The sequence below is a fragment of the Halichoerus grypus genome, chromosome 10 (genome assembly GCF_964656455.1).
Source record: "Halichoerus grypus chromosome 10, mHalGry1.hap1.1, whole genome shotgun sequence".
NCBI lineage: Eukaryota > Metazoa > Chordata > Mammalia > Carnivora > Phocidae > Halichoerus > Halichoerus grypus.
Genome location: NC_135721.1, coordinates 48,162,177 through 48,183,044, shown reverse-complemented (window position 1 = coordinate 48,183,044; position 20,868 = coordinate 48,162,177). Strand labels below are relative to the sequence as shown.

Here is a 20,868-nt window from a genome sequence, read left to right as displayed (position 1 = left end):
GATCATGACCTGAGCCGAAGGCAGACGCTTAACGACTGAGCCACCCAGGTGCCCCTCAAACTATTCTTAAAAAAATGGAAGAGGAATGAAAACTTCCAAATTCATTCTATGAGGCCAGCATTACCCTGATACCAACACCAGATAGACACTACCAAAAAAAAACACACAAGCCAATATCTCATGAATATAGATGTAAAAACCATCACCAAATATTAGGAAACCAAATCCAACAATACATTTAAAAAAGTATACACCACGATCAAGTGGGATTTACCCCCAGGATGCAAGGTTTGTTCAATATTTGCAAAACAATTAACATGATACATCACATCAATAAAAGAAAGGATAGGGGCTCCTGGGTGACTCAGTTAAGTGTCTGCCTTCAGTTCAGGTCATGATCTCAAGGTCCTGGGACCAAGCCCCACGTTGGACTCTCTGCTCAGCGGGGGGTCTGCTTCTCCCTCTCATTTTCCCTTTGTGCTCTCACTCAAATAAATAAAACCTTAAAAAAAATAATAAAAGGATAAAAACCATAAGATCATTTCAACAAGTGCTGAAAAAGCATTTGATAAAGTACAACATCCATTCATGATAAAAGCCCTCTGCAAAGTAGGTCTAGAGGGAATATGCCTCAACATAATAAAGGCCATATATGACAAACCCACAGCAAACATCATACTCAATGGTGAAAAACCCAGAGCTTCTCCCCCTAAGGTCAGAAACAAGACAAGGATGTTCACTCTCACCATTTTTATTCAACATAGTACTAGAAGTCCTAGCCACAAGCAATCAGACAACATAAATAAAAGGCATCCAAATTGGTAAGGAAGAAGTAAAACTTTCACTGTTTACAGATGACATGATGCTCTATTTAGAAAACCCTAAAGACTCCATCAAAAAACTATAGAACTGATAAATGAATTCAGTAAAGTCACGGGATACAAAAACAGTGTACAGAAATCTGCTGCATTCCTATACACTAATAATGAGCAGCAGAAAGAGAAAATAAGAAAACAATCCCATTTACAATTGCACCAAAAACAATAAAGTACCTAGGAATAAACTTAACCAAGGAGGTGAAAGACCTATACTTTGAAAATTATAAAACACTGAGGAGAGAAACTGAAGATGATGCAAAGAAATGGAAAGATATTCCATGCTCATGGACTGGGAGAACAAACAGTGTTAAAATGTCTATACTATCCAGAGCAATTTTCAGATTTAATGCAATCCCTATCAAAATACCAACAGCATTTTTCACAGATCTAGAACAAATGATCCTAAAATTTATGTGGGACCACAAAAGACCCTGAATAACCAAAGCAATCTTGAAAAAGAAAAACAAAACGGGAGGAATAGCAATCCCAGATTTGAAGTTATATTACAAAGTGGCAGTAATCAAAACAGTATGGTACTGGCACAAAAATGGACCCATAAATCAATGGAATAGAATAGAAAACCTAGAAATAAACTCATAATTACATGGTCAATTAACCTTTGATAAAGGAGAAAGGAATATATAGTGGGAAAAAGGCAGTCTCTTCAACAAATGGTGTTGTGAAAACTGGACAGCTACGTGCAAAAGAATGAAACCAGACCACCACTTTCTTACACCATACACAAAAATAAACTCAAAATGGATTAAGGACCTAAATGCGAGACCTGAAACCAAAAAAAAAAAAAAAAAAATCCTAGAAGAGACCACAGGTGGTAATTTCTCTGACATTGGCCATAGCAACATTTTTCTAGATGGGTCTCCTGAGGCAAGGGAAATAAAAGCAAAACAAACTACATCAAAATAAAGAGCCTCCGGACAACAGAAGAAACAATCGACAAAACAAAAAGACAACCTACTGAATGGAAGAAGATATTTGTAAATGACATATCCCATAAGGGGTTAGTATCCAAAACAGACAAAGAACTGATACAACTCAACACCAAGAAAACAAATAATCCAATTAAGAATGGGCAGAAGACATGAACAGACATTTCTGCAAAGAAGACATCCAGATGGTCAACAGACACATGAAAGGATGCTCATCATTTATCATCAGGGAAATGCAAATCAAAACCACAATGAGATATCACCTCATTCATACCTGTCAGAATGGATAAAATAAAAAACACAAGAAACAAGTGTTGACAAGGATGTGGAGAAAAAGGAACCCTTGTGCACTGTTGGTGGGAATGCAAACAGGGACAGCCACTGCAGAAGACAGTATGGAGGTTCCTCAAAAAATTAATAATAGAATTACCATATAATCCAGTAATCATACTACTGGGTATTTACCCAAAGAAAAGGAAAACACTAATCTGAAAGGATACAGGCACCACAATGTTTATTGCATCTTTTTTTTTTTTTTACAATACCCAAATTATGGAAGCAACTGAAGCGTCCACTGAGAAATGAATGGGTAAAGAAAAAGTGGTGTGTGTATATACATATATATGTATATATGTATACACACACACACATCCATACACAGTGGAATATTACTCAGCCATAAAAAAGAATGAAATCTTGCCATTTGCAACAACATAGACGGATATAGAGGATATAATGTTAAGTGAAATAAATCAGGGAAAGGCAAATCCATCTGATTTCACTCATATGCAGAACTTGAGAAACACAACTAATGAATGAATTTTAAAAAGGAAACAAAAAAAACCAGACTCTTAACTATAGAGAACAAACTGGTGGTTCCCAGAGGGCAGGTGGGTAGGTGGATGGGTGAAATAGGTAAAGGGGATAGAGAGTACACCTAGCGTGAAGAGCACTGAGTAGTGTATAGAGTTGGTGAATCACTGTACTGTACACTTGAAACTAACATAAGACTATGTTAATTATACTGGAAATAAAAAATTAAAAAAAATAAATAAAGTGCTGTCCTCTGTGCACCAGTCATCTCTAGTAGTCATCCAAAGTGGAACCCTCTATGCACCACTTTAGGGAAGATCAGAATAAGCCTTCCCACATTCCAGTCGGAGCATACACTAACCTCCACAAGGCCTGCAACACACAGTCCAGAAGGAGGTCATTGTGCAGGAATAAACAAGATGGAGGGCCAAAGATGGAGTCAGTGTTGTCAGCACTCCCACAGTTGCGTAGTACTTCATTGTATGGATGTAGAAGCATTTAATCATCTTTTATTATTATTATTATTATTATTACTATTATTATTATTATACTCTAAGATCCCAAATTTTATAATTCTAAATGGAACTGATCTAAGTCTGCCCCCATAAGTCCCACCTACTGAATTTCTTTCTACTCTAAGAAGCAGCCACAGGACTACATCCTTAATTCCCTGAAACTCCTGGTGACATAGCTCTAGATTCTATCCTACCTGCCCCTACTATGCCCCATCTGTATGGACAGTGCATCGTTCTTTATAAGGGGATCCTGAGAAATAAACACGTTGTTCCAGATGTGATCCAGCTGACCTAAGCCAAGCAGAGACACCAAAGAGTCCCATGATCTGGACATGCCATCCTTATAATAATGCACACCAAGGTTTATTTACTTTTCAAGCAGTTTAATCAAGCTGAGGGCTGTGTGGCTCAGTGAAAAGAACATGGATGGCCCTTTAACGTCCCAATTGTGTAAGGGGGAGATGAAAGGGCTCATCTCCTATGTCATTTTCTTTGTCTATAAAATAGGCTAATGATACCAGATAAGATTGATATGAGCATCAAAAAAATATTATAGAAGTAAAGGTACCAGACATTTGGGACATGTCGGGTAATAGAACCTATCATTATTACTCTTGGCATATTCAAAGCCTTAGGTCACTAAAGAATCCAAGACATAGTGACCTCTTACGTGAACTCCTAACAAGTCAAGTCCACCAACCTCCAGACTTCCTAATCCATCCTATGTTTTTAACTCTACACACAGCTCCTGAAGTTCAGCTGTCTTAAACAGACTGCTTAACTCATCCTTCCTGTGGGTATTGAATCCTAGATTTGTCAATATTGATTTATGCTGCCCAGCTATGCAAACTTGCTCAACAACCTTATCACAAGCTCATCTGCTGATGCTCTTGTGGGCTTCTTAACCTTGGAGAGCTGTTAGTCATCTTTATGTCTCCCACTGTACTCAAAATAATTGGCACTCACCATCCTATAAGAGGAAATGAATCCTTTAATACCCCCAGGGCATGGTGGTTCTGCCAAAAATACATTCAACACAGATAAACCTCACACATTCCCATCAGAGCCACGAGGTCCCTACAAAAGATGTGATCAAAGCTTCTTCAGAATCTAGATCCTTCCAACCCCATCCACACTCACACGTCCAGAAGCTTTGGCAGAAGCCTACTTTTCTTATCCACTGAGGAGCCCAATCCCAGGCCCCATGAGCTTGCCCAGTTCCCCATCCCTATACTCCAAACATCTTCCCGTACTTCTTCACACACACTGACCCCTCCTCCTCAAGGCTAATCCCCTACCCCCGATGTTTTCTCTCCAGGTGCACCCTTTGCTTCTGCTCTAGGGCCTGCCTCAGCAGTTACTCTCCTTTATGCTGCTCCTCTCCCTTATGTGCTCTCAGGTCCCTGGCTTGATCCTGCTCTGCCCTCATGCTCACCACCTTTCTCACTTCTTTCTATCACCACCACATTTCTGCAGGTGTAGATAACATCCCAGCTTCAACTTCCACACCACCCACTCACTCCAGAAAGAGCTGTCTTTTAGGCCAATGCTTTTGTCCTCACTGATTTCTCTGAAGCCTTGATTTTGTGAATGCCCTCAAAATCCTCAGCTCCTTAGCAGTACCACCAGTGACATTCCACTGTCCCAAGACCTTGAAGCCATCTGGCCCTCTCCTTAGGTGGCTCTTTGTGCCCTCATGTCCTTTCAACACATATGACACACACACCCCACTGCTGGAAAGATGGCAGAGTAGGAGGACCCTAAGCTCACCGCTCTCAGGAATACAACTAGGTAACACTCACATCAGTGTAAATAACCCGGAAAACTATCTAGGAGAACAAACTCCACAACTAAATGTAGAAAGGAGGCCACATGGAAGAGGGTAGAAAGAGCAGAGACACGGTGAGAAGTTAAACACCTGGGACTGTCTGCAGGAGGGAGGGACCCACAGGCACAGAGAGGGAAGAGAAACATGATTGCACCAGGGAGCCCACATGGGGAAGACAAATTCCCAGAATATTTGGCTTTGAAAACCAGAAGGGCCAAATTTCATGTTGGACTTAAAACCTGAAATTTTAAAAATCAGCAGGCTCCACACTCTCTGGAAGAGCCAGGAGCATGAAAGGAAACTACCCACCCTTAAGGAGACAACACAAAGAACAGCTCATGGAGATGCATCACAGAAGTAGCAGCTGGAAAAATGCCTGGGGCATATGGGAGGGAGAGGTACCTACTCATCTGGGAGCGTCAGAGGGGCAGAGATTACAAGGGGGGGCTCCTCCAGGAACGAAGGAAGTGGCAGGCACCATTTCCCTCCTCCACCCCCCAGCATAAACACACAGCTACCTGTGGGATCCAGCACAATGTCAACACTACCTAACCTTCTAACACCCCAATCCCTCCCTCCCTCCACACCCCTCTCCTTGCACTTCAGCAGATCTGCCCCCTCCAGCCAGGCCTGACTCAGTTCCAGCACTGCAGGTCCCTTCCCCGAGGACAGTTGTGCAAACCTTGCAAACACTATGCAGCCTGCCCCCAGGCATGTTGTGGATCCACTCCCTCCAATACACTCTTAGCCAGAGCCCATCCAAAGGGGTACCACAAGCCTGGCAATGTGCCAGCAGCCCCAACAAGAACCAGCACCACTCCAAAGTGACTTCTGCCCCAAGGAGAGGAAAAGATAAACACACACACCAGTCAGACTGTGCGCTGAGGAGTGGGCTGGGGGCAGACATCTGGTGTGACTGCAGGCCCCACCCACCAACAAAAGCTTCTCAGGACACAACACAGGGAAAGCACCCTGCAGTTCTGATACTGCATCTCTGGCAAACACCTGATCTGACTCAACTAAAGCCCAAGACGGCCCCAGACTGGCCCACAAACAACACGGGGACCAAACCCTGCCCACAACAGGCAGAGAGCCATTACAGATGACTGGACTGAAGGCAAAAGCAGCTCAGCCACACAGCAGGGCACATGCAACACAAATAAGAGATACCCGTGAAGTGCCAGGTTCTGGTGAACAGGGGACATTGAATTGCATGGCACTACAGGACCTCTTCTTTATAAGGTCATTACTTTCAAAAGCAGGAGATGTAGCTGACTTCCCTAACACAGAGAAACAGACATAGAGAGTTAGACAAAATGAGGAGACAGAGGAATATGTTCCAAATGAAAGAACAGGACAAAAATCACAGCAAGGGACCTAAGCAAAATGGAGATAAGTAATATACCTGATAGAATGGTCATAAAGATACTCCTTGGACTTTAGAAAAGAGAAGACATTAGTGGGACCCTTAACAAAGAGATAAGAAAGAACCAATCAGAGATCAAGAACACAATAGATAGATTAAAAATACTCTAGAAAAAGAATAAATACTAGACTAAAGCAAGCAGAAGAATGAATTAAGGACCTGAAGGACAAAGTAATGGAAGGTATTCAAGCTGAATAGGTGAGAGAAAAAAATTGTGCAAAATGAGAACAGACTTAGGGAACTCAGTGACACCATCAAGTGTAATAACATTCGCATTATAGAGATCCTAGAAGGAGAAGCAAGAAAAGGGGGCAGAAAATATATTTGAAGAAATAGTTGAAAACTTCTGAAATCTGGGGAAGGAAACAGAGATCAGATTCAGGAGACACAGAGATCCCCCAACAAAATCAACCCAAGGAGGTCCACACCAAGACACATAGCCATTAAAATGGCAAAAAGTACTGGTGAAGAGAGAATTTTTTAAAGCAGCAAGAGAAAAGAAAATAGTTACATACAAGGGAAACTCCATATGCTATCAGCTGATTTTTCAGCAGAAACTCTGTAGGCCAGAGGAAAGTGGCATGATATATTCAAAGTGCTGAAAGGAAAAAATCTGCAGCCATGAATACTCTATCCAGCAAGGATATCACTGAGGACAGGAGAGATAAAGACTTTCCCCAGACAAAAGTTAAAGGAATTCATGACCACTAAACTAGCCCTACAAGAAATGTTAAGGGTACTCTTTGAATGGAAAGAAAGATCATAAGAGTAAGAAAAGTAGGAAGCACCAAAGCAGTAAAAATAAGTATATCTGTAAAAATTGGCCAAGGGACTCACATAATAAGAGGATGTAAAATATGATACCACATACCTAAATTGTGGGGAACAAGAGGCGTAAAGAATGCTTTTGAACTTTCTTGATCATCAACTTACTATAGACTGCTATATGCAGATGATGTTATATAAAAACCTAATGATAACCACAAATCAAAAACCAGTAATCGATATGCAAAAAATAAAGAGAAAGGAATCCAAGTATGTCACTAAGAAAGCCAACTAATCATGAGAGAAAAGGGAAGAAAGGAATAGAACTACAAAAACCCATAAAACAAGCAAAAAAATGACAATAAATATCTATCAATAATTGTTTTGAATGTAAATTGACTAAACACTCCAATTAAAAGACATAGCTTGACAGAATGGATAAAAAACAAGACCCATCTATATGCTGCCTATCAGAGACTCATTTCAGACCTAAAGACACCTGCAAATTGAAAATGGAGGGATGGGGAAACATTTATCATGCAAATGGGTGTCAAAAGAAAGCCAGGGAGGCAATACTTATATCAGACAGACTATATTTTCTTTTATTTTTTAAAAGATTTTATGTATTTATTTGTCAGAGAGCGCGTGCATGTGCGTGCACACACAAGCAGGGGGAGAGGCAGACAGAGGGAGAAGCAGACTCCCCACAAAGCAGGGAGCCCGATGTGGGGCTCGATACCAGAACCCCAGGATCATGACCTGAGCTGAAGGCAGTCGCTTAACTGACTGAGCCACTCAGGTGCCCCTCTACCAAACATTTAAAGAAGAATTAATACCTATCCTTCTGAAACTATTCTGAAAAATAGAAGGAAAACTTCCAAATTCATTCTGAGGCCAATATCACCTTAAAACCAGATAAAGACACTACAACAAAACAAAATGAAACTACAGGCCAATATCTCTCATGAATATAGATGCAAAAATCCTCAACAAAATATTAGCAAATTGAACCCAACAAAACAAAAAAATCATTCACCATGATCAAGTAGGATTTATTCCCAGGATGCAAGGGTGGTTCAATATTTGCAAAACAATCATCATGATATATCAACAAGAGAAGGGATAAAAACCATACAATCATTTCATTTGATGCTGAAAAAACATTTGATAAAGTACAACATCCATTCATGATAAAAGCCCTCTGCAAAGTAGGTCTAGAGGGAATATGCCTCAACATAATAAAGGCCATATATGACAAACCCACAGCAAACATCATACTCAATGGTGAAAAACCCAGAGCTTCTCCCCCTAAGGTCAGAAACAAGACAAGGATGTTCACTCTCACCATTTTTATTCAACATAGTACTAGAAGTCCTAGCCACAAGCAATCAGACAACATAAATAAAAGGCATCCAAATTGGTAAGGAAGAAGTAAAACTTTCACTGTTTACAGATGACATGATGCTCTATTTAGAAAACCCTAAAGACTCCATCAAAAAACTATAGAACTGATAAATGAATTCAGTAAAGTCACGGGATACAAAAACAGTGTACAGAAATCTGCTGCATTCCTATACACTAATAATGAGCAGCAGAAAGAGAAAATAAGAAAACAATCCCATTTACAATTGCACCAAAAACAATAAAGTACCTAGGAATAAACTTAACCAAGGAGGTGAAAGACCTATACTTTGAAAATTATAAAACACTGAGGAGAGAAACTGAAGATGATGCAAAGAAATGGAAAGATATTCCATGCTCATGGACTGGGAGAACAAACAGTGTTAAAATGTCTATACTATCCAGAGCAATTTTCAGATTTAATGCAATCCCTATCAAAATACCAACAGCATTTTTCACAGATCTAGAACAAATGATCCTAAAATTTATGTGGGACCACAAAAGACCCTGAATAACCAAAGCAATCTTGAAAAAGAAAAACAAAACGGGAGGAATAGCAATCCCAGATTTGAAGTTATATTACAAAGTGGCAGTAATCAAAACAGTATGGTACTGGCACAAAAATGGACCCATAAATCAATGGAATAGAATAGAAAACCTAGAAATAAACTCATAATTACATGGTCAATTAACCTTTGATAAAGGAGAAAGGAATATATAGTGGGAAAAAGGCAGTCTCTTCAACAAATGGTGTTGTGAAAACTGGACAGCTACGTGCAAAAGAATGAAACCAGACCACCACTTTCTTACACCATACACAAAAATAAACTCAAAATGGATTAAGGACCTAAATGCGAGACCTGAAACCAAAAAAAAAAAAAAAAAATCCTAGAAGAGACCACAGGTGGTAATTTCTCTGACATTGGCCATAGCAACATTTTTCTAGATGGGTCTCCTGAGGCAAGGGAAATAAAAGCAAAACAAACTACATCAAAATAAAGAGCCTCCGGACAACAGAAGAAACAATCGACAAAACAAAAAGACAACCTACTGAATGGAAGAAGATATTTGTAAATGACATATCCCATAAGGGGTTAGTATCCAAAACAGACAAAGAACTGATACAACTCAACACCAAGAAAACAAATAATCCAATTAAGAATGGGCAGAAGACATGAACAGACATATCTGCAAAGAAGACATCCAGATGGTCAACAGACACATGAAAGGATGCTCATCATTTATCATCAGGGAAATGCAAATCAAAACCACAATGAGATATCACCTCATTCATACCTGTCAGAATGGATAAAATAAAAAACACAAGAAACAAGTGTTGACAAGGATGTGGAGAAAAAGGAACCCTTGTGCACTGTTGGTGGGAATGCAAACAGGGACAGCCACTGTAGAAGACAGTATGGAGGTTCCTCAAAAAATTAATAATAGAATTACCATATAATCCAGTAATCATACTACTGAGTATTTACCCAAAGAAAAGGAAAACACTAATCTGAAAGGATACAGGCACCACAATGTTTATTGCAGCATTTTTTACAATAGCCAAATTACAGAAGTAGATTAAGTGTCCATCAATAGAAGAATGGATAAAGAAATTGTACAATATATATCTGATATATATCTCAGATCTTCTTTACACACACACATACACACACACACACACATACACACACAGGAATATTATTCAGCCATTAAAAAGAATTAAATCTTGTCATTTGCAACACCAGGGATAGATATAGAGAGTATAATACTAAGCAAATTAAATCAGACAAAGACAAATACCATATGATTTCATTCATATGTGAAATTCAAGAAACAAACAAAGGAATAAAAAAGAGACAAGCCAAAAACAAAATGACTCTTAACCACAGAGAACAAAGAGATGTCTACCATGGGGGGAGCAGGAGGGCAGGAATGGCTGAAATAGGTGAAGGGGATTAAGAGTACATTTATCTTGATAAGCACAGAGTAATGCATAGAATTGCTGAATCACTATACTGTACACTTGAAACTAATTTAATGCTGTATGTTTATTGGAATTAAAATAAAACAGGGGCACCTGGGTGGCTCAGTTGGTTGCATGCCCCACTCCTGGTTTCGGCTCAGTTTATGATCTCAGAGTCATGAGATTGAGCCCTGCCTTGGGATCCATGCTCAGGGGGACGTCTGCTTGAGATTCTCTCCCTCTCCCTTTCCCCCTGCTAATGCGCTCTCTCTCTAAAAATAAATAAATCTTGGGATGCCTGGGTGGCTCAGTTGGTTAAGCATCTGCCTTCGGCTCAGGTCATGATCTCAGGGTCCTGGAATTGAGTCCCGCTGGGAGTCTGCTTGTCCCTCTGCCTCTCCCCCACCTCATGCTCTCACTCTCCCTCATTCTCTCTCAAATAAATAAAATCTTTGGGTGCCTGGGTGGCTCAGTTGGTTAAGCAACTGCCTTCGGCTCAAATCATGATCCTGGAGTCCCTGGATCGAGTCCCGCATCGGGCTCCTGTCTCAGCGGGGAGTCTGCTTCGCCCTCTGACCCTCCCCCCTCTCATGTGCTCTCTCCCTCAAATAAATAAATAAAATCTTAAAAAAAAAAAATAAAATCTTTTTTAAAAAATTAAAAAATAAAAATAAATAAATCTTAAAAAAAATAAAATAAAGCAAAATAAACGTTAAAACAAAGTAGGATAAATACAGATGCTCTCGAGAGGGGCAGTCTCAGTCTTCCCTATGGCCTATAGGCTTTCCTTCTGAGGCCTCAGACAGCCACCTGGTCTCAACTATGATCCCAATACAATGATTTCCAAAATCATGTCTAGCTCTGACCTCCCTCATGAGTTCAGGCTGCTGGGTAGCTCTGGGTAGCTGTTTTGCAGGGCCAAAGCCTTAACACACCAAACACTGACCTCTTCACTTCCTGCCATACTTTCCTTTGGCTGTTGATGGCACCATCATTCTCCTGGTCTTATCCTGACACCTACCAAGTCTGGATTTTACCCCCTCAGTGTCCTCAATCCTGCTCCTCCTTGCCAATATTATTAGCAGCTCACACCTTGCAGTTGCACAGGGTGTGCACTGCACAAGTCTGGGCGGGGGTGGGGGGTGAGCACCATTAATATGGACTACCACGTGGGCCTCGATCATTGTCATAGAGTCCTCCCACCATGGGCAGGGGTGTGCTGGAAGAGGACCACAGCAGGCCCCTCTAAAGCTGGTGGCGCAGGGCAGAGGCCTCTCATAACTTGGTCTAAAAATGAGACCTTTCAGAAGATTGAGTGACTCACCCAAGACCATCCAGCTAGGGAGTGGCAAAACCCAGACTCAAACCCAGGTGTGTCTGACACGAAAGCTTGTGCCCTGTCCAATTCTACCCCCGCTTCTTCTTCACCTTAGGAGCCGTGTACTCAAGGGATACCATTGTTCTACTGGCAGGAACCTACCCCCAAGCAGAGCTTAAGGCATGGCCGGCAGCCCGGGGGCCTGGGGGCACGAGAGGCACAGGCTGCAACAAGGGGCTCTGCAGAAAGACGTGCTCTTGCACTTTTTCAACAAGTGTCAGTAGCTGAAAGCCTGCTGTCCTGTCTCTATTTGATCTCTCTGCCCACCTCACCAAAACCAATCTTACCCAGATAATAGTCATAAAAACCAAATCAGATGATACAATTTCCCTGTAACATCCTCACTGCTCCGCATTTGGTACAGCTCTCAGGATAAGTGCATCAACCCAGCTTTGTCGCGGGGCCCTGCAGGACCCGGCTGGGCTCGCACCTGTAGACCACCGCAGGCCAGGCGGGGTCTTCTGGTTGGCGGATTACCGCCTCAGCACCCGCCACTCCCAGTGGCTTCTCAAATACCAAGGGGCTTTCAGGCTAATGGTAGTGCAATACCACCGAGAACTCATTCCTTTTAAAATCTATTAAAATATTACATAAACTATAAAACTACTCCAAATAAGTTATCAATAAGAACAAAAAGATCAACAAGATTTTACTCAAAGAAGTCTGAATAAATAGGAAGACAAGTTATCTGAAACAAAACAAAACAAAAAAACCTTTTGCCGCACAAAGAACAACATTAGGAATTCAAAGCAGCAACAAGTCCTTTGCAAGCAAGACACAGGTTAGATAGTGACTGCAATCTATTTTCAAAAACATTAAAAAGAATATCTCACCTACTCAACAAAGTCAAGATTACCTGATGACAGACCGAACAGCGTCTATGCTGAAAGCATAACTGATGTGCAGAGAACAGAATAACCAAAGCAGATTAGCAAACAGCTATTTAACGGGAAGGAATATACAGGATGACGCACGAGGCCATAAAAGACCATGAGAATAGAGGGCTGAAGGGCCTCCTGAGAACCCGGAGAGTCCCCATACAGGACACAGGATACATGGTTCCGAATCAGTAATCCAAGGTCGATGGGAACAGAAATATTCTGAACGAGGTCAGATGAGAACGGGCACCACAGGTTGTGGCTCATGCCAGAGAAGTGAGAGTCCCGGAAATTCACGTCCTCCTGATCACCTGAAGACACATTTCTGCAAAGACCTTTGGACTCTTCAGCATGTTCGCATTCAGAACCTGGAGCAAAAGCTGCTGTCCCTTGTCCCAGACCCGCTCACCCCGTAGCCGGCATGGAGCACGTCGCTCTCGGCAGCTGCTGTGCTGGGTGCTGGGCACATGGGGCCAGGCCCACACAACCAAGCAGTTGCATGGATATTTTAATATTAACATGGACCGTATATTTTAACAGCTAGTGTACCCTCACTGCTCTTCCCTTTCGGGAGTTTCCTAGCTGTTCTTGCATGTTTATTTTTCTATGTGAACTTTGGAATGAACCTGCCTAATGCCAGGAAAGAAATACTTGTTGACACTTTTATTTGACTCACTCACATTAAATTCACAAGTTACTTAGAACTGACGTTTTTACGTGGTTGAGTCCTTCTATATAAGAACAAGGTTACATTTGCCATTTGTCCAAGTCCACTTCCTGGTCACTTAGAAATTAACGCACACGGAGTGCAGGGCAGGTGTGTAGGTGAGGAGTGATGGGGGGGCGGGGGGCTGGAGGAGACCCAGGAGGCAGCCCCTGCATGACGTGTGACAAGGGGATGAGATGGGGGGTGGCCAGGGAGGGACCCACAAGGAGCCGTGCCCCTGGGAAGCACCCTTTCCCCCCGCCACCTGGCCTGGGGCATGGAGGGATCAGTTTGACTTAGAAAACCACACACAGTGAGAAATTGCTATTCTTGAAAAATATATCCCATGCGTCAGGGAAGGGACAGAGATCGACTCAGCTATGCAGAGCAACTCAGGACCATTTGAAGAAATACCAACCTCGGGGCACCTGGGTGGCTCAGATGGTTAAGCGTCTGCCTTCGGCTCAGGTCATGATCCCAGGGTCCTGGGATCGAGCCCCACATCGGGCTCCCTGCTCAGCGGGGAGTCTGCTTCTCCCTCTCCCTCTGCCTCTCCCCCTGCTCATGCTCTCTCTCTCTCTGTATCTCTCTGTCTCAAATGAATAAATAAAAAATCTTAAAAAAAAAAAATTAAAAAAAAAGAAGAAATACCAACCTCAAAAGAAGTCAAAGGAGGAAGAAGAACACAAGCACACATCACGGAAAGCTTTCCCTTCCACCCTGTGAGCTGAATGAGTGATCACGCGGGGCAGCCCTAACCGACCCGCCACAACTTGACATCACAGACAACTGTGGAGTGCGCGGGCTGTGGCCAAGACCTGTGCGGGGTGGGAATGGCACTCTCGTGAATCACGGAAGACACATGCTCACCGGAAGCAACTTAAATCAAGTCAAAGACGATTTGAGCAAGATTGCAAAAAGACTGGCAGAGCTCAGCAGTGTTTTGAGAAAATGATGCTGACAGGAATGTTTTAAAACGTGGATGGTGAAAAGGCACACCACCAAGCTCGAAGGCTTGCCAATGGCAGAGGACAGCAATGCAGAACACGCCCCAATTCTCCAAGAAATGCTACCATGTGCTGCGTGAATATTAACATCCTCATAGTTCGAACATCTTGCAGAAAACATGAAGGGTGGAGGCAAGGAGGAGAGTGAGAACAGGAGAATCAATGAAGACGTGCAGAGATTGATCAGCGGGCGATAGCAATCAATGAAAAGTTCTCGGAGAGAACAGGAAAAGCAGCTGAATCAGTGATCTGGAAAATGTCACAGCTGGTAATAGAAACTGTCAGGTCAGAGTCTGAGCCTTGCAGAGACACCTGAGGATGACACTCAGCCAAAGAAGTTACTGTGTCTGAGAACAGTTTTTCCAATTCCAGAGAAGGCAAACCAGAGGTCAAATCTGTTAGCAAATCCAAAAAGAAGTTATGGCTGTTTATAAGAATAAATAAGTCTCCCGAACAGAAAAAGGAACTCACTGCTTCAGTGAATTCATGATCTTCAAACTCCAAATTCACTGTTTCAAAAGCCTCAAATGGAGGGGCTACAATGCTAGAGGATTTCAGTAATCTTCTGCCTCAACAAAGAAGGAAGAGGCTATAAAAGAAAGTCAATGAATTAAATAAAGAAATCCAGATGGAGATGGATCAAAGAGATGGCATAACAAAGATGAAGAATGACTCTCTAAAGAATCCTCAAATAGGAGACCCAGCCAGTTTGGGTCAGAGATTAACAGAAGTTGCCCCAAAATATAGAAAAACTGTGACAAAGTCTGGCTGGCTGAGGTTTAAGGCAGGCTCCCAGCACCAAGTGAATGGGCCTGACAACAGAGGAAAATGTACAAAACCCCCAAACCCCAAATAATGGTGTACAAGCCTGGGGGGCCACAGAGGAGCCGAGTTGGGAGAGTGAGGTGCAGGTTCTGGGCATGGATTTTTTTTTTTTTAAGATTTTATTTATTTATTTGACAGAGAGAGAGACAGCGAGAGAGGAAACACAAGCAGGGAGAGTGGGAGAGGGAGAAGCAGGCTTCCCGCTGAGCAGGGAGCCCGATGTGGGACTCGATCCCAGGACCCTGGGATCATGATCTGAGCCGAAGGCAGACGCCCAATGACTGAGCCACCCAGGCGCCCACTGGGCATGGATTTTAACAGTGAATTTGAGGACAAGGAACCCCTTCCCACCATGGAAACATGTAAAGCTCTCTGCCTCTGTGAAGGGCAGAATGAAGGGGGCATCCCGGCCGCTGGGGCAGAACCACCGGACGGTGGAGAAAGGAAGTGAGCAGGGTTATGTTCCTACTTTCTTTGTCAGAGTCTGTTTGGACAAAAATGCCAAAGGTGCTAAGACATAGATTTATATCTCTTTTAAAACTTAAAAAAAAAAAGAACTGGAATTGTTTCTCCCCACAACTGTGATTGTTACAGGCAGTTCTTCAAAACACAGGATGGATGGATAGCGCCACAGTCTATGTTTTTACAGACCACCATAGTAGGCTTTTAGGCATCATACACCTGAGTTTCCCTCATTTTTTTTCTAGCTAGACAATGATTTTATTGCTTGAATACATGGACAAATTTATGCCACCAGGGCAGAGGCTGTGGATGACTCAAATTTCCAACTGGGGGCGAGGTGGGGGGGGGGGGGGGACTTGTTTGGTCTTCAAATACCGAGCCATCCAGTGATTATGGTTCTTGATCAGAATATAGTCCGAATTTAGCATCCCTATCCTTTCTGTTCCTCTCAAGATGCTTGTAAATAGCAACAGCTTTCTTAATCACATGGTAGAGATCCTCAGGAGCATCAGGAGAAAGTCCTTTGGCCTTAAGAACTCTCAAGATCATATTGTCTGTCACAAGACATGCTTGTGCAACACCATGCGAGTCTCTCCAGATCACACCGATTTCCCGGCAGCGTGCACGCGACCCATGACAGCAGCGTCCACATAGCGGAAAAGAGCCCAGCTACTTTGGACTCTAACCCAGTCTCTCTTGCTAAGAGGAAGCTTTACACCAAAAGCTGCCAACTGCCAATTTACAACTGTACCATTCGAAATCTGATACACCTTTTTTCTTTTGGCAGCATCTGTATACAACAAAAAAGTTGGATTCTACCTTCTAACCATTATTTCTTAACCAAAAAGGATAGCCTCGCGGGGGTGCAGAAGACTTCAGCTCTCTTCTGCATGTACAGTGTCTACCATGTAGCGCATCATCCACTCGCCACAACTTGACCTCACAGCATGTGAGCAGGGTTATGTTCCTACTTTCTTTGTCAGAGTTGACATCAGAATGTTACATCTTATAACTTAATAAATTGACCTAAGCTAGTTTGTTAAATTTACTTAGTAAATTTACTAAGGGGAAATCATGAACAAAATAAAGTCTCACCCTTCCTGAGTAAAGAAGTAAATAAAAAAATACTTACACTGGTAATAAACCTTTATATTTTTCCTTAAATGCAGTTAAGATCATGGGCAGTTCATCGTGATTATGCTAGCATGTCTATTTGATCCCACATAACCAGCTGAAATCTGGGAAAGTTTGGACAATCAACCTGTTGACTTTTACACATGACATCAATTGACCTCTCTCCACAGAACTAACACAGTAGATCAGATGTTCTCATGTTGGATAGACATGTTTATGTGCAAATAGTGCTTGTCTGCTTCTCAACCACCTCGGTTCTGATTCAGCAGGTTTGGTGGCAAGAGGAGCTGCATTCAGCTCCGACTCCCCTAGGCTGGCCTCCACCCAGAACACAGTGTGGTCGTAGCTACGGTCACACACGGATGCTCAGCATAGTGCTTCTCAAAGGGCGGATTTTTAAAATCATTGGCATCTTTACAACTTCACTTTCAAATTGACTGGGATTTTAAAAACATTTTATTTATTTATTTGACAGAGAGAGAGAGAGCAGAAGCAGGGGGAGCGGCGGGCAGAGGGAGAAGGAGAAGCAGGCTTCCCGTGGAGCAGGGAGCCCGATGTGGGACTCGATCCCAGGACCCTGGGACCATGACCTGAGCCGAAGGCAGATGCTTAATCAACTGAGCCACCCAGGCGCCCCTTGACTGGGATTTTTAAAAAGCAATACAAGTAAAGGCTCATTTTAGAAAATAGTATGATTAATTTTAGCCAGAATAAAATAAAATTTTCTCACCAACTTTAAAAACCTGCCCACGCAGGATTTGCATTCTTAAATTGGCCCTGAAGCACGAGGATGAATAGTGAAACTAGTCACGTGCATAGACAGCTACCAAGCCCAGGGTTTAATCATGCTCAGTAATGAGATCTACCCAGAGATCAGAGAACCAGCTATTAAGTTAAATGGGTCAGAAGAGAGGTGTCAGGTTGAGATCTTCTTCTTATTATTATTTTTTTTGAGAAATATTTATTCACGTCCTTCCTACTTTTAGACAGGAAAATTAGCTTCTTGTTTCTACATTATGGGCTCATTTCATAAGGTCAAATCAGAAGATCAGAAAGTGGCAGGAAGGGAGTCACGCTTGCTGCTCCGGCTGGCCCATGTTGCAAGGTCCCAGAAGTGAGGTGGCTGACATTTTATAAGGGCTACCAAAGTGAAATGTTGTGGACTTAATGACAGCCTGACTTACAACTATACAGTTTTCTAAATTTTGTAATTAAAAGCTCTGTTGAATTATGCCTTTACTGACATGATATTGATAACGCCGCTCATTTTGACCCAGACCTCTTCAGGGGAATCCAGTTCTCTTTTTTCATGCATTGTAGCAAGAAAATCAGCTGATCCTCAAACCATGAGGATTTGTTTTAATGAGCCAGAAATGCTTCTCCTCACTGCAGCACCAGTAGATTCCTAGCTTCAGACATTTAACCAAATGAAGAGGAGAACAAAGATATAAAAAAGATCCAACCTTCCCATCCCAGATGAGGAGCTCATTTCCAAACTGTTAGCTACCAGAGAAGGCAAAATAAACACCGAAAAAGCCTAAAACGGGGCAAGTCAACATTAGCTTCTAAAAATCCTGCCTTGAAAAACATCCTGTTCTTTGAACTTTTTTTTCTTCTTTAGAGTTGTGCAAATTTGATTCAGAAAATAGCTCAGTTGGTTTTTACAGGGCGGGGCAGGCGGCTGTGTGCATAAATGTATGAGCCTTAGTGTACGTTGTAAGCCTCAGCTCCGAGAACAGAGGAAGATGTGGGGCAGGGGTGCAGCAGTTTAAGATATTTTGTATTTTCAGTTCCGCTAGTCAATGGCTGAAGTATTAGAAAAAGTACAATTTCCAAGGCATCAGAACTTTCTACTTCCATCCGAAGTATTCTTTTTCTTCCAACAGTTCTCTGTTAGATAAAAGAAGGACAGTCTCAGCTTGTTTATAAAGTTTTCTTCCTTTGTTTCACAAGTTACTAATTACACGCTTACAGGTAATAATGTGCGTGGAGAAGCCTTTCCTACCTAACCTTGTTTATAAATCTACCAAACCTCACCCAAGACAATGCCTTCCTTTAAACCCATCCTGTCTGGGGGAAGCTGCTACTTTCTGATGCCTCTAACTCAGGGCACCTGTTTTATTTTTAATACTGCCGGTGCACTTTTTTGGTGTGATGTCTAAGATGTGACTATTTCATGTTTGCCAAAATGTCTAGAATAGAGTAACTTTCAATTGGCCATCTGGATGGTGACTTCTTTTGCAGTTTTGTCTTTGTTATAAAAATTGCTTTCTGTAGCAAAAACCAGTAATAGATATGCAAACAATTAAGAGAAAGGAATCCAAGTATATCACTAAAGAAAGCCAGCAAACTGTGAGAGAAGAGAACAAAAGAAGGAACAGAGAAGGGGGCGCCTGGGTGGCTCAGTCGTTAAGCGTCTGCCTTCGGCTCAGGTCATGGTCCCAGGGTCCTGGGATCGAGCCCCACATCGGGCTCCCTGCTCAGCAGGAAGCCTGCTTCTCTCTCTCCCACTCCCCCTGATTGTGTTCCCTCTCTCGCTGTGTCTCTATCAAATAAATAAATAAAATCTTTAAAAAAAAAAGAAGGAACAGAGAAGAACTACAAAAACAACCATAAAACAAGCAACAAAATGGCAATAAATACATTCCTATCAATAATTACTTTGAATGTAAATGGACTAAAAACTCCAGTCAAAAGACAAAGTAACAGAATGGATAAAAAAGCAAGACCCATCTACAGGCTCCCTACCAGAGATTCATGTCAGACCTGAAGACATCTGCAAATTCAAAGCGAAGGGATGGAAAAGCATTTATCACGCAAATGGAAGGGAAAAGAAAGCCTGGATAGCAATACTTATTTGGACAAAATAAACTTTAAAACAAAGACTGTAATAAGGGACAATGAAGGACACTACATAATCATAAAGGGAAAAATCCAACAAGAAGATACAACAATTATAAATATTTATGCATCCAACAGGGCAGCACCCAAATACATAAAGCAGTTAAAAACAAATATAAAGGAAGTAATTAATACAATAATATAGGGGACTTTAACACCCCACTTACATCAATGGACAGATCGTCCAAACAGAAAATCAACAAGGAAACATTGCCTTTGAATAACACATTGGGCCAGATGGCTCTAAGAGATATTCAAAACATTCCATCCTGAAACAGTGGATTACACATTCTTTTCAAGTGCACACAGAACATTCTCCAGATCACATGTTAGGACACAAAACAAGTCTCAACACATTCAAAAAGACTAAGGTCATACCATGCATCTTTTCTGACCACAGTGCTATGAAACTAGAAGTCAACCACAAGAAAAAATTATGGAAAGAGCACAACTACATGGAGGTTAAATAACATGCTACTAAATAATGAATGGGTTAACCAAGAAATTTAATTAATTAATTAATTAATTAAATAAATACATGGAGATGAAATGAAAACACAATGGTCCAAAACCTTTGGGATGCAGCAAAAGCTGTTTTAAGAGGGAAGTTAATAGCAATCCACACCTACCTCAAGAAGCAAGAAAAATCTCAAATAAACAATCTAACCTTACACCTACAGGAGCTAGAACAAGAAGAATAAACAAAACCCAAAACCAGTAGAGGGAAGGAAATAATAAAGATTGGAACAGAAATAAACAAAACAGAAACTAAAAAACAATAGAACAGATCAATGAAACCGGAGCTGGTTCTTTGAAAATTGATAAACCTTTAAACAGACTCATTAAGAGAGAGAAAGAGAGAGAGAGAGGACTCAAATGAAATCAGAGTGAAACAGGAGTAATAACAATTGACACAACAGAAATACAAAGGATTATAAAGAATATCATGAAAAATTATATGACAAAAAACTGGATAATCTAAAAGAAATGGATAAATTCCTAGAAACATACAATCTTCCAAAACTGACCCAGGAAGAAATC

The 20,868-nt window shown here is 41.7% G+C and overlaps 1 pseudogene; it reads left to right on the top strand.

The window, feature by feature from the left end:
• The first annotated feature begins 13,213 nt into the window (after nucleotides 1-13,213).
• Nucleotides 13,214-15,361, top strand: LOC144379321 (formin-binding protein 1-like; annotated as a pseudogene).
• The last annotated feature ends 5,507 nt before the right edge of the window (nucleotides 15,362-20,868 follow it).